The 10866-nt window shown below is 38.7% G+C and overlaps 1 pseudogene; it reads right to left on the bottom strand.

Annotated features, from left to right (window-relative positions):
• Positions 1–387: 387 nt before the first annotated feature.
• On the bottom strand, positions 388–502 carry LOC129673760 (small nucleolar RNA SNORA17; annotated as a pseudogene).
• Positions 503–10866: the final 10364 nt, after the last annotated feature.

Genomic DNA, 10866 nt, shown 5'->3' with positions numbered 1-10866 from the left:
AGGAGTGGGACTTAAGTCAAATCAGACACTGTTTGGTTACCACCAAAAGCTTTGTGCCATCTAGTACACTAGTACAGTTGCAGGAGGGACACCAATGTAGACTAAAGAGTTTGTAGCTAGGTTGGTGTTTATGCTCTTTCTTTGGTAGAGTGCAGATTGCCTTCCAGAACCAAGCACATTAGTTCATAGGGGTGAAAGCTCCAGGTAGACCCAAGTTTGACCATCCCAAGCAAAATAACCCAGACCCAGAAGGACAGGCAGGGCTCATCTCAGGCACATTCTACTCTGGCTAGGCCTGCATGGTCCCCAACCGGTGGAAATCTCCTGCTTCCTCCCTGGCCCAGCCTTCTGGAGCCAGACTGGTGGTCATCTCAGGCTCACTTTTCTTCAGGGAATCTAATCATTCAGATGTTCACAGGTCTCAGCATCTCTCCTCTCTGCCAGCTACTGTGACACAAACATGCCACACAGCAGCCACACCTGCAATGCTTCTAGGGGCAGATTAAAAAGTATCATATTTTCCAGTAGCTTCTCAAGTGTTAGCTTTAAAAAAAAAACTTAAGCAAATTTCATGCATCTATCCTTCCCCCACTTTTTCACAAGTCCCCCTGTGACCTCCTAATGTTTGGCTGTGAGTTTCAGCATCTATTTTAACCCATTGCTGAGAGGACTCTCTCAGAGGACAGCATGCCCCTAGTAAGGGGAGGACTGGCTGTCTCTGAAGAGGACTCTGTTGCTTTTTGGTCACCTCCCCCTAGTGGGGCTGGCTTACTAGGCCACTGTGGAAGATAATAAGCTCAGTCCTGATGTGACTTGATGAGCTAGGATGAGTTGGTATGGGGGGGGGGGGGGTTCCCTTTTCTGAGGGGGAGGGGATTGGGGATGGAGGGAAGAGGGAGAGAGGGTGGGACTTGGAGGAGAGAGAAGGGGCTATGTTTGGGATGTACACTGAATAAATAAATATTTTTTTAAAGAAGAAGCAAATTCCATTTCCTTTTACATGTTTGTTTCTCAAAAAGGCCTATTGCCCAGAGAATGGCTTTTTACTTTCTTATGAACTTCATAGCTCTACTTTCTAAGCTGAAATTCTTAACCCAGTTATTATAAGCTTTTATCATTGCATCTTTAGCTAATAAATAACTGCCTTGTTAGATAATTGCTTTTCTAGCAAAATTATGTCTGATTTTGTCTGTCTTCCAGGTATAAACCAATTTATTTGATAATGTCATCATTATTGATATTGTAAATAAATTCTCATTATCTCTCCTCCCTCTCTTTTTTCCTTACCCTCTCCACCCTTTCTCTCTCTTTGTCTCTCTGTCTCTCTCTGCCTCTCTGTCTCCTCATCTTTCCTCCTCTCTCTCTCTTTCTCTCCTGCCTCTCTCTCTCTTTCATTCTTTTTCTCTCTCTTTCCCTGCCTCCCTCTCTTCCTTCCTCCCTCCAGTGACCTGCACTTCTTTCTCATCTTGACTAAACTTGTACTAAAGCTTCTACGCTGCACTTCCTTCCCATATCTTGCCTGCTCTACAAATTCAAGAAAAATTCGTCATTTCAGACAAGATATTGGGCTTTTGAGACATGGACTTAAATACTATATAAGAAGGGTCAGAGGCAAAGACAAAAATTAGAAGAATAGCTAATGAAAATTCAGTAGTGATAAAATATATATGGAAGGGATGACAAAATAAGGGGGAAAGAAGTATTGGGGCATTGAGGGCACATCCTTGCGAAAATGCACATATAAGAGTCTGGAGATCATGGAAAATATTTAAAAATTGGGAAGAGAAGGAAATTACAGATTTGTTGTACAGAATAAAATTTCTTTATTAAATTTGGAAATGGTGGCCATAAAAGGCCATTGACATGTAATTTTTTGTAATGTTCCTAGTTTGTAGTCATATAGATGCATAGTATCTAGGCATATATGTGTGTGTGTGTATGTGTAACTTGTACACAAAATATTACATGCTCACACTGATGTATGTACCCCCTTTTTAACTGTTATTCCAAATTCCCTCTAAATAAGGAATAAAAATAAAAGAGTCAGAGAGTGTATCTCAGTCAAAGGCAATGAAGACACTGTGTTTAAATCAAACTCTTACATGGTGACGATACACAACCAGCGTGTTTTGTTATGAATGTAAAATGCCTTCCTGGTATTTACCCAATACAGACTTATTAGTTTTTCCAGTAGCTTTTTCATTTGAAGCTGGATGGAGAAGCCCAGCCAGATTTTCTGTGACAGTCACGCTAAGTCAAACAGCAGAACGTAGTTGCTGTGTTTTAAGGAAGATTAGATGCAAAGCACCACAGTCATTATAATTTCATATCATTATTTTACAACACACGCTGTAGGAAGTATTAGTATTATGTTCCACTACGGCCATCTCACTTACAGTGCAACATGAGGCAAAGAAAGTTTGAGATATTCCCCCCAAACTGCCAAATATTATTTCAGATGTGAAGGAACCGGCTGTAAATAATTCGGGACACATGGAAAGAGTGGGGACTGGGGATTAAAAGAAATAGACAGAAAACTTAGTGTAGTGTTGGGAGGGTGTTCAGTCAGCACTGAAAGCACCAAGTTTAATCCATAGTTCCTTTTTAAAGACAAAGCAAAACAGCTCATTTCGGGAACAAGGACAGTCAGCTTGTTTTCTTTTTTTTTTTTTAATTGTTTATTATTATTAGTTACATTTTATTAACTCTGTATCCCAGCTGTATCCCGCTCCCTTATTCCTTCCCAATTCCACCCTCCCTCCTTCATCTCCTCCCTGCCTCTTTCCAAGTCCACGGATTGGGGAGGATGTCCTCCCCTTTCGTCTGGCCCTGTTTTATCAGGTATCTTCAGGGCTGGCTGCAAAGTCCTCCTCTGTGGCCTAGCAAGACTGCTCGAAGACCACATTCCTGTATGGCAGACACGGACCAAGTTCTCATCGACAAGTTAAAGAAACTGGGGAAAACCTCCTACTTATTTCTGCTTCAAGGTAAGGGCTAAAATGTGTTTTTCACTTAATACTCTGTAACAAAGCAGCTTGCCCGGCAAGCAGCTGTCCACAGCTTGAGAAGGAATATCTGCTTCCCACACAGACGTTGACATGCCAATGTGGATGGCAATCTGTTTGTCTAGGATGACTGAGTTTAGGAAAGACTGAAGGATGATCCTGATGTCTGTCTTAGTGCCATTTTTGGGGTACTAAAAAACAGGGGTGAATACTAAAATCTATTTTGATATAAATGCAGGTATTTTTAAGATACTTAATGGCACAATCTGTATTTTATGATTAAACACTTTCAATGCTATACGTTGATAAGTTTCCATCTTAGCAATTCCTGCCAAGCTTCTAAATAATTTTGAAGTTTGTGTGCCTCACTCTGGTAATGAGATAGTGAAGACTAGGCATGGTGTTTCCATGTGGTTTTGGTTTCTCTTTCCTCTTGTCATAGATGAACATACATGCCTGACAGTGATGTCAATATCACCTCACAGACAGGCGTTAAACATAGGGGAGATGTTGAGCCATCACTTAGATTAAACTCTGGAGGCTTTTTCCCACCGTTATAAATCTAAGCCTTGTGACCTTAGCAGCAGGTGCATCTTATTTCAAGTGAGAAAGGACTTTGTGGGGAGAGTAACTCTGAAAGGAAACTGCACTCTATTTTATGGCATGGCTCTATACAGCGAATTTTCCATGCTACAGCCAAAGGCAGAAGCTAAGTCTCAGCAAGCAGAGACAAAAGTTTGCTGGTGGAAATTAAACAGCCCTTGAATAAACAAGCAGTAATTGCTACTGTAACTTTGGAAATCACAAACAATAGGAATTCATTTTTCTTTCTCTTTTTTTTAATATTTGAGAATGTCAGTACACTGCTTCCTGTTTACTTGCAATTATTTGAAAATAACCTGGATAACTTTATAATCAAGGTATTTCCTCTTGGCTCCCTGGTACACAGCAGACTGCCTGAGGAGAGGATTGACATCCTAAGGTGTCCAAAGCATAATCAGCCTTAAGAGCTGCTGTTAAAATCAGGACTAATGGTAATCAATTTTTTTAACTTCTTGTTTTCTCAACACACATAAAATACCGGCATATGCACATAGAGTAAAATCATACTTTTAAAATCCATTGGCTAGCGATTGTATCAATTTACAGAATTAATTTGACCCATGTATATACAGCAATACTGTTTTAATATTTGGCTGGCAACATATATGTGTCTGTGTGTGTGTATATATATATATGAATGTATGTGTAACTACTACTAGCTCTAAGTTATTTGAGATTTGGCAATGATTTTGAGATTTGTTAATGATATTCTACATAATGTCTTATAGTTAGCAAGAATTAAATATCTGAAGAATATTAAGTATACATAGATCTCTTGTGGGTTTGTGTACATGTGCATTTCTGTGTATGTGTGTTTGTATGTCTTAAGAAGGGTAATTTAATAAATGAAAACTGCTTACTAAATTCTTACTATAAACCAACATTGGGGAGACTTATACAATGAAAAAAGAGAACTCCGCTGAAGATTGTGTCAGCTGTGAGATGTATTTCTTATGTCTAAGTACTATTTTGTAGCCACACATTTAATTGTCTGGCAGACAGTAAAGCACACCAAAGTGAGCAGGGCAGACGGATATAGACTGTGTACACCCAGTGTTCTTATGCCCTCAGTAGGACATCTTTTATGCCACTGTGTATATGTTTTCCTTCAGCTATGGTTCTGCCAGAAGCCACCCACCTCTAACCCAGCTATACACAACGTTCCTCTGTCCTTTCTTTCTGGTCACCCTAGACCAGTGATTTTTAACCTGTGTGTTGAAACTTCTTTATGGCTCAAACAACCTTTACACAGGGATTACCTAAAACCATTTAAGAAAAACACAAATATTCACATTATGATTCCTAACAGTAGCAACATTTTCAGTTGTGAAGAAGCAACAAAAATAATCTTATGATTGGGGGCCAACACAACACGAGGAAGTGTGCTACAGGGTCATAGTGTTAAGGAGGTTGAGAACCACATCTCCACAGTATAAACCACACCACACCAGAGGTAGTGCGCTACCCATGTGGATCTCTCCACTGCCTTTACTTTGCCTGATACGAGCAGGTGAGCACTAAGTTTTCGTTGAACCGACAGGCATAATTTTTGAAAACTGAGTAACCAATGTGTGCTTTCCTTTATTACTTTTGTAGGAATAGATCTTTCCCTTCCTAGATGTTCCCTTAAGAATGTCTTTGTGGAGCTGGAGAGGCGGCGGCTCAGCAATCAAGAACCCGTGTTGCTCCTTCGGAGAATCCAGGTTCAGATCCCAGCACCCACATTGCAACGCACAACCACACGGCACTCGGGTTCTAGGGAAAGCGACACCATCTTCTGACCCCCTCCGGCACCAAGCATGCTCACAGTGCATAAATGTGCAGTCGACCAAAATCTTAATACGCATAAAATAAAAATAAATAAACTCTATTTTAACTTTTTCAAGACAGAGATCAGACTTAATGATAGAAAAGAAAACTGAAGTCATAGAGGCTGAAAAATTAACAAAGGACTATAGGATGAGACAGTAAACAGTAACTTACAGATGACTGTAGAAAAGGGCTATTTATTTGTTCAACCATCTTCTCCTTTGTTGTATCAGTAATGATGTTTGAATGGTCAAACTCAATGTATCTTTCATCTAGTTTATGTCCACATTCAAGATTAGAGTAATAGAGAAAAAATGAGGCTGGAAATAAAGAAAAAAAAAATTGGGAAGACAAGATGAGATAGAGTCAGTGTTCTAGTCAGAGTTACAGCATACGATATAATTTACCCAGTGTTAAAGCCTAAATGCTTTTGTTCTGGAGCCTAACACAGAGCCTCTGAAAGACTCTACCCAGCACGATATCAAAACAGATACTGAGACTCATAGCCAAACTTTGGGCAGAGTGCAGGGAATCTTATGAAAGAAGGGGGTGATAGTAAGACCAGGAGAAGACAGGATCTCTACAAGGATAGCAACAAAACCAAAATATCTGGGCACAGGGGTCTTTTTTGAGATTAATACTCCAACCAAGAACCATTCATGGAGATAACCTAGAACCCCTGCTCAGATGTAGCCCATGGCAGTTCAGTATCCAAGAAGGTTCCCTAGTAGGGGGAACAGGGACACCTTCTGACATGAACTCAGTGACTAACTCTTTGATAACCTCACCCTTTGCCAGACCACAAAGGAAGACAGTGCAGCCAGTTCTGATGAGACCAGATAAACTAGGGTCAGATGGAAGGGGAAGGAGGACCTCTCCTATCAGTGGACTAGGAGAGGGACATAGGAGAAGATGAGGGAGGGAGGGTGGGACTGGGATGGGAGGAAGGAGGAGGCTACAGCTGGGATACAAAGTGAATAAACTGTAATTAATATACAAAGTAAAAATTTAATTAAAAAAGGAAAATTTACAGGTTGGAATGCAATTTTCAATGTGATAGGATTAGAATACAAGGCCTTGTGTGTATTTAGGTCATAAATGAGCAACACTATGAATAGGATATCTCTGTTTTTCCTTTCTACCATGTGAGTAACTCGTAAGGACACAATATTATGAGCAAGAAGGCCCACAAGAGAAATGGCATCTCCTCATACACACCCACTCCAATAAAGGCCACATGAGAACAGGAAACAAGCTACTATTGGCAAGTCAGAAAAATCTGCCCCAACATAAGTGGGTTGACATTTTGATTTTGGAAGTTTAATCTTCCAGATCTGTGAGTGGTAGATACTTTGCTCCAGTCATCAGACTGTGGTATTTCCTTATACCAGTTTGTCTGACTGGAAAAGCATATAAACCCAATTTTGGTTTGTTCTTCTCAGAACAACAAAATAGTTCTTTCCAAGATAACCATTGGCTTAGATGTTGACAGATTCAAGTTATCTTACCCTGTGATCCTTTTACTGGACTTCCTACTCAATTAAGAATATCCATCAGTACCCTCTTTAGGTTCTGATAAACCTAATTTTGGGGTTCAGCAACAATGCCTTATGCTAATTTTTCTCCACTCAGTATTGGACTGATTTTTCTCTCACTCAATTTTTCCTTCATGCTTTTAAAGGTCTTCTCATTATATCAATGCTCAAAATAAAATATTCTTCTCTGACCCTTCTGAGACATCTGTTTGCATAAACAGAAACATTGGCCTACAACTCTTTCTAATGGAATGACTATCCACTCATGACTTATTTTTACCTGAGTTTTTAATAACACTGAATCCTTTCATGAGATCCCAACCACGTATGCACACTAATTCTAGCTCCCAGTTTATATCAGATATTTGCCACACAGAAACTACATTACAAAAATTGTCAAAATTTCATAAAGTATTTTAAGATGTTATTAGTTCTACTATTCTGTCTTATTCTTGGACAAGGAGAGAGGGGAGGGAGAGGAGAATAAATGGGAACTGAAGTATAGTAAATTTAGAATCAGACAAAATGTGCTCCAATTTTACTTATAAACTCCTACAGGGTGCTCACTAGAGATGGCCAATCAGACACAGTTTACAGTCGATTGAAAGTCTTTATTTCAGCCAGCTGGGACTACAGTAATATATTCAAGACCCAAGTATCACTCTGAGTGTTTAGGGTAAAAGTTATTAAAGGTTAAAAGTACATTCTGGTGTCTAGCTTGAAAAGTACAAGAAGAAGTTTTACACAAGCAAGAAGTTTAACAGAAGTTAAGATAAGTTAGCTGGGGTATTTTTAACCTTGGGTCTATAGAACAGAGCTGAGTAATTTTCCATGGGATTTCCCATAAAGAAAATCAAATTCTAGTTAAATCTGAATTGGCCTCAGCAAGAAAATAAGATTTAGGAATGTCTGAACTTTCTTGCCCTGTCACAAATCTTTGTAGTAAAAGACAAGTGACTTGACCTGAGTATCATTTCTACTGAAAACAAAACATGTACAACCATGATGCGCGTTTGTGTAGAGTAAAATTGAGTAAACACATGATCTCTTATTCACAGAGTCTATGCTTCAGTCTTACAGCAGGCATGGAAATTAAACAGCCAGAAGGGTGAATGACAAGTATACACTCTAAGGTAAACTTGCCAGTGGCTGTGACGCGTCAGAGGATGACACATCTAGCTCTGTTGTCAGAGATATTCCCTAGCATTCACAAAACTCTGAGTTCCATCCTGCTGCCATATAAACCAGGAGAAGCCACAAGCTTCCATTATCCCAGAATTAGGGGGTACAAACAGACCATTCTGAATTTCAAGGTCATCCTCAGCTACATAGTAAGTCTGGACTAATCAAGTGTGACTAAAATAGTGCCGTTCCACAAATCAGCCCTGTGAAGCAACAGGGAGTGTGGCAGAAGTTAGTGAGAATGCATTAAAAAAAAAAAGTCATAAAAGAATTCCAACAAGAAGGAATCTGGTGTGCAAATCTCAATCAGCACTTAAATATGTCCAGTGTTGTTGAGTAAAGATGAGGGGCTGGGCGTGGGCCATAAACATACCTGTCTCTAAGAATTAAAGACCAGAGTCACAGCAGGAATCAGGGCCATTGATTTACATGGGAGCATGTGGACTTTGTCCTAATAGCAATGAAAAGCCACAGAAATCTTTCGATGAGGGAATGTCAACTGAGAGAGTGGCTGTGGAGGAGCAGTAGATGCAAGCAGATATATATACTCCATTGACCTCTTCTAAGTGTGTGTAGAGAATTTATTGAAATGAAGCAAAGGTGTGTGTGAGGAGAGCAGGTAAGTACAACCACAGTAAATGGGCCTAAAGTTGTGACAGCAGAAAGTAACGTCTGTAGGAACTTAGAGATAAAATTAACAAATTCTAGGACACCATGCTGAGCTCGAGTGTGCTCTCGAGTGTGTTTCAAGATTGTTTTCCTATCTCAAAGTCAGATATTCCAAAAGCTTAGGAAATTTATATTGGTCATAAATCAACATTAATATTGACCTCAAAATATTTTGAGAGCTTAAGAATTCACAAGTATTCCCTTCAGCAAGAGACAAATTTGACACAAAGAGTAGACCTTAGTAACATCTATAATGGTCATATACAAAGAATAGCTTCATTCTCATAATCAAAACAGTCGTGATTGTATCAATGTAGCAACTATCAAAGAATAGTTAACTTTTCTACTAAATGCTTCTATCTGAAGACATCAGTACAATGCTGGTGATGTTCCTGAAAACACTTGTGAACTGTACAGCTTCCTAAGTCTTAGTTCCCTGACATTGTCTGCAGGTGTTACATTTTGTGAATAATATCCAGAGATTATTTGTTGGAAATGAGAAAATTGTGTCTCTCCTTACACAGATTGGAAATTATAGTTTCCACTCTTCTTTGAGAAAGAACAACCTACACATGTGGAGAGAAAGTGAAAAGTGTGTGATGTCTTTTATAATATGTCTGTGACTAATATTTCACATATCCCTTTTTCACAGCAAGAAAACAAGGACAACTCCCTTATGCCACTCTCAAGTGGTTTTAAAAGCTCTTTAAACTACTGAGCATATTAATGATTTGCTATTTATAAATTACACCCATTAAAAGGCCAATAATGACAAACAAATAGAGCATTGAGACTTGTCTTTACTGGAAATGTGCATCCCCTTCATCCAAAAAGAACAAGGTTGAGGCACTTTTCAGCTCATGTTAGGGTCATAAGAAGCTGAGCCATGAGCCCTGTTGAAGCATGATTAATGAGTCAGTTGAATTTTGTCCAGTAGAAAAAAAAATTCTCAGCTAAAGGACTTAATTAAATTGTAATTATTTTAAATATTTAAAATGAAGGGTTGTCTTGTTTTATATGCCCCCCTTTATCCATAATTTTAATTGCAGGGCACTTGAATTATGATGTAATTCACAAGTCAATTCTAAAAATCCATGTACCCTGTAGAAATTCAGGATGCAAGTTTCATTATGTTTTGCCAGAAGCCTAGAGAAGCTGAGAAAATAAAACATATATTTATGGCACATTGCTCTCTCATAGTTATAGATCTTCACATTAGATGTTAATTTGTATTTCTAAGTAGCTTTCAAAAGGATATGAAATAGCTGGCAATTTTTGTTTATTTGTCTCCCTATCAGAACAAAATCTCTTAAGGAACAGGCCTGCATACTGCTGTCACAGGAATAGCAGCATTGGGAAGCAAGTGCACAAATGGATGCATACACATCTATTTATTTTAAAAGCAAAATAAAAGCTTGCATTCTGAAAAATGCGTGGCTGTATGTTGTTTAAATAATCTGTAAATACAGATTATGACAAGCATGATAGATTATAAAACTTACCAGGATTGTAAAGGTATCATTTACTACTTGAATCATGAGAGCCATGATTCACTAAAAACAATTGTTTTGAGAATAAGGGTAGAATTAGTCACTAGAATGCTGGAGAGGTGGGAAACTTTGATGATATTCAGATTGTAGTTCAGGGCTCTATCTCTATTAGTGATCTTGAGAGTACACGGGGACTGAACTGTTGATGTGGGCATTGAGAAAGGGCCTGTAGGTACACGAATATCTCTCCAGTTATATTAACCTCAACTTAATCTACTTTCTCTAATATTTTCTCCTAATAATTTACAAGTGAAGCATATAGGCAAAGAGAATGGGATTATAGTACCATGTCATTGTTCCTTAACACAATCACATTTTAATATCAGATAATAGGAATTAGTTAACTTTTTAACATGTGGCTCTTATATAATAGGCGTTGCCCAGTCATGCGTGTGATTGGGAAAGGACTATTATAGAATGCTGAGGAATGTGGGATTGGACCCTGAAAGTAAAAATTGAGGCAATCTGATAATGCTAAACATGACTCTTGGATATGAAGAAAGGCAAATGATT

Source organism: Psammomys obesus, unplaced genomic scaffold, assembly GCF_907164565.1.
Source record: "Psammomys obesus unplaced genomic scaffold, mPsaObe1.curated_primary_1811, whole genome shotgun sequence".
Taxonomy (NCBI): Eukaryota; Metazoa; Chordata; class Mammalia; order Rodentia; family Muridae; genus Psammomys; species Psammomys obesus.
The sequence above is the reverse complement of the archived record's forward strand: the minus strand, read 5'-3'. Positions and strand labels throughout refer to the sequence as shown.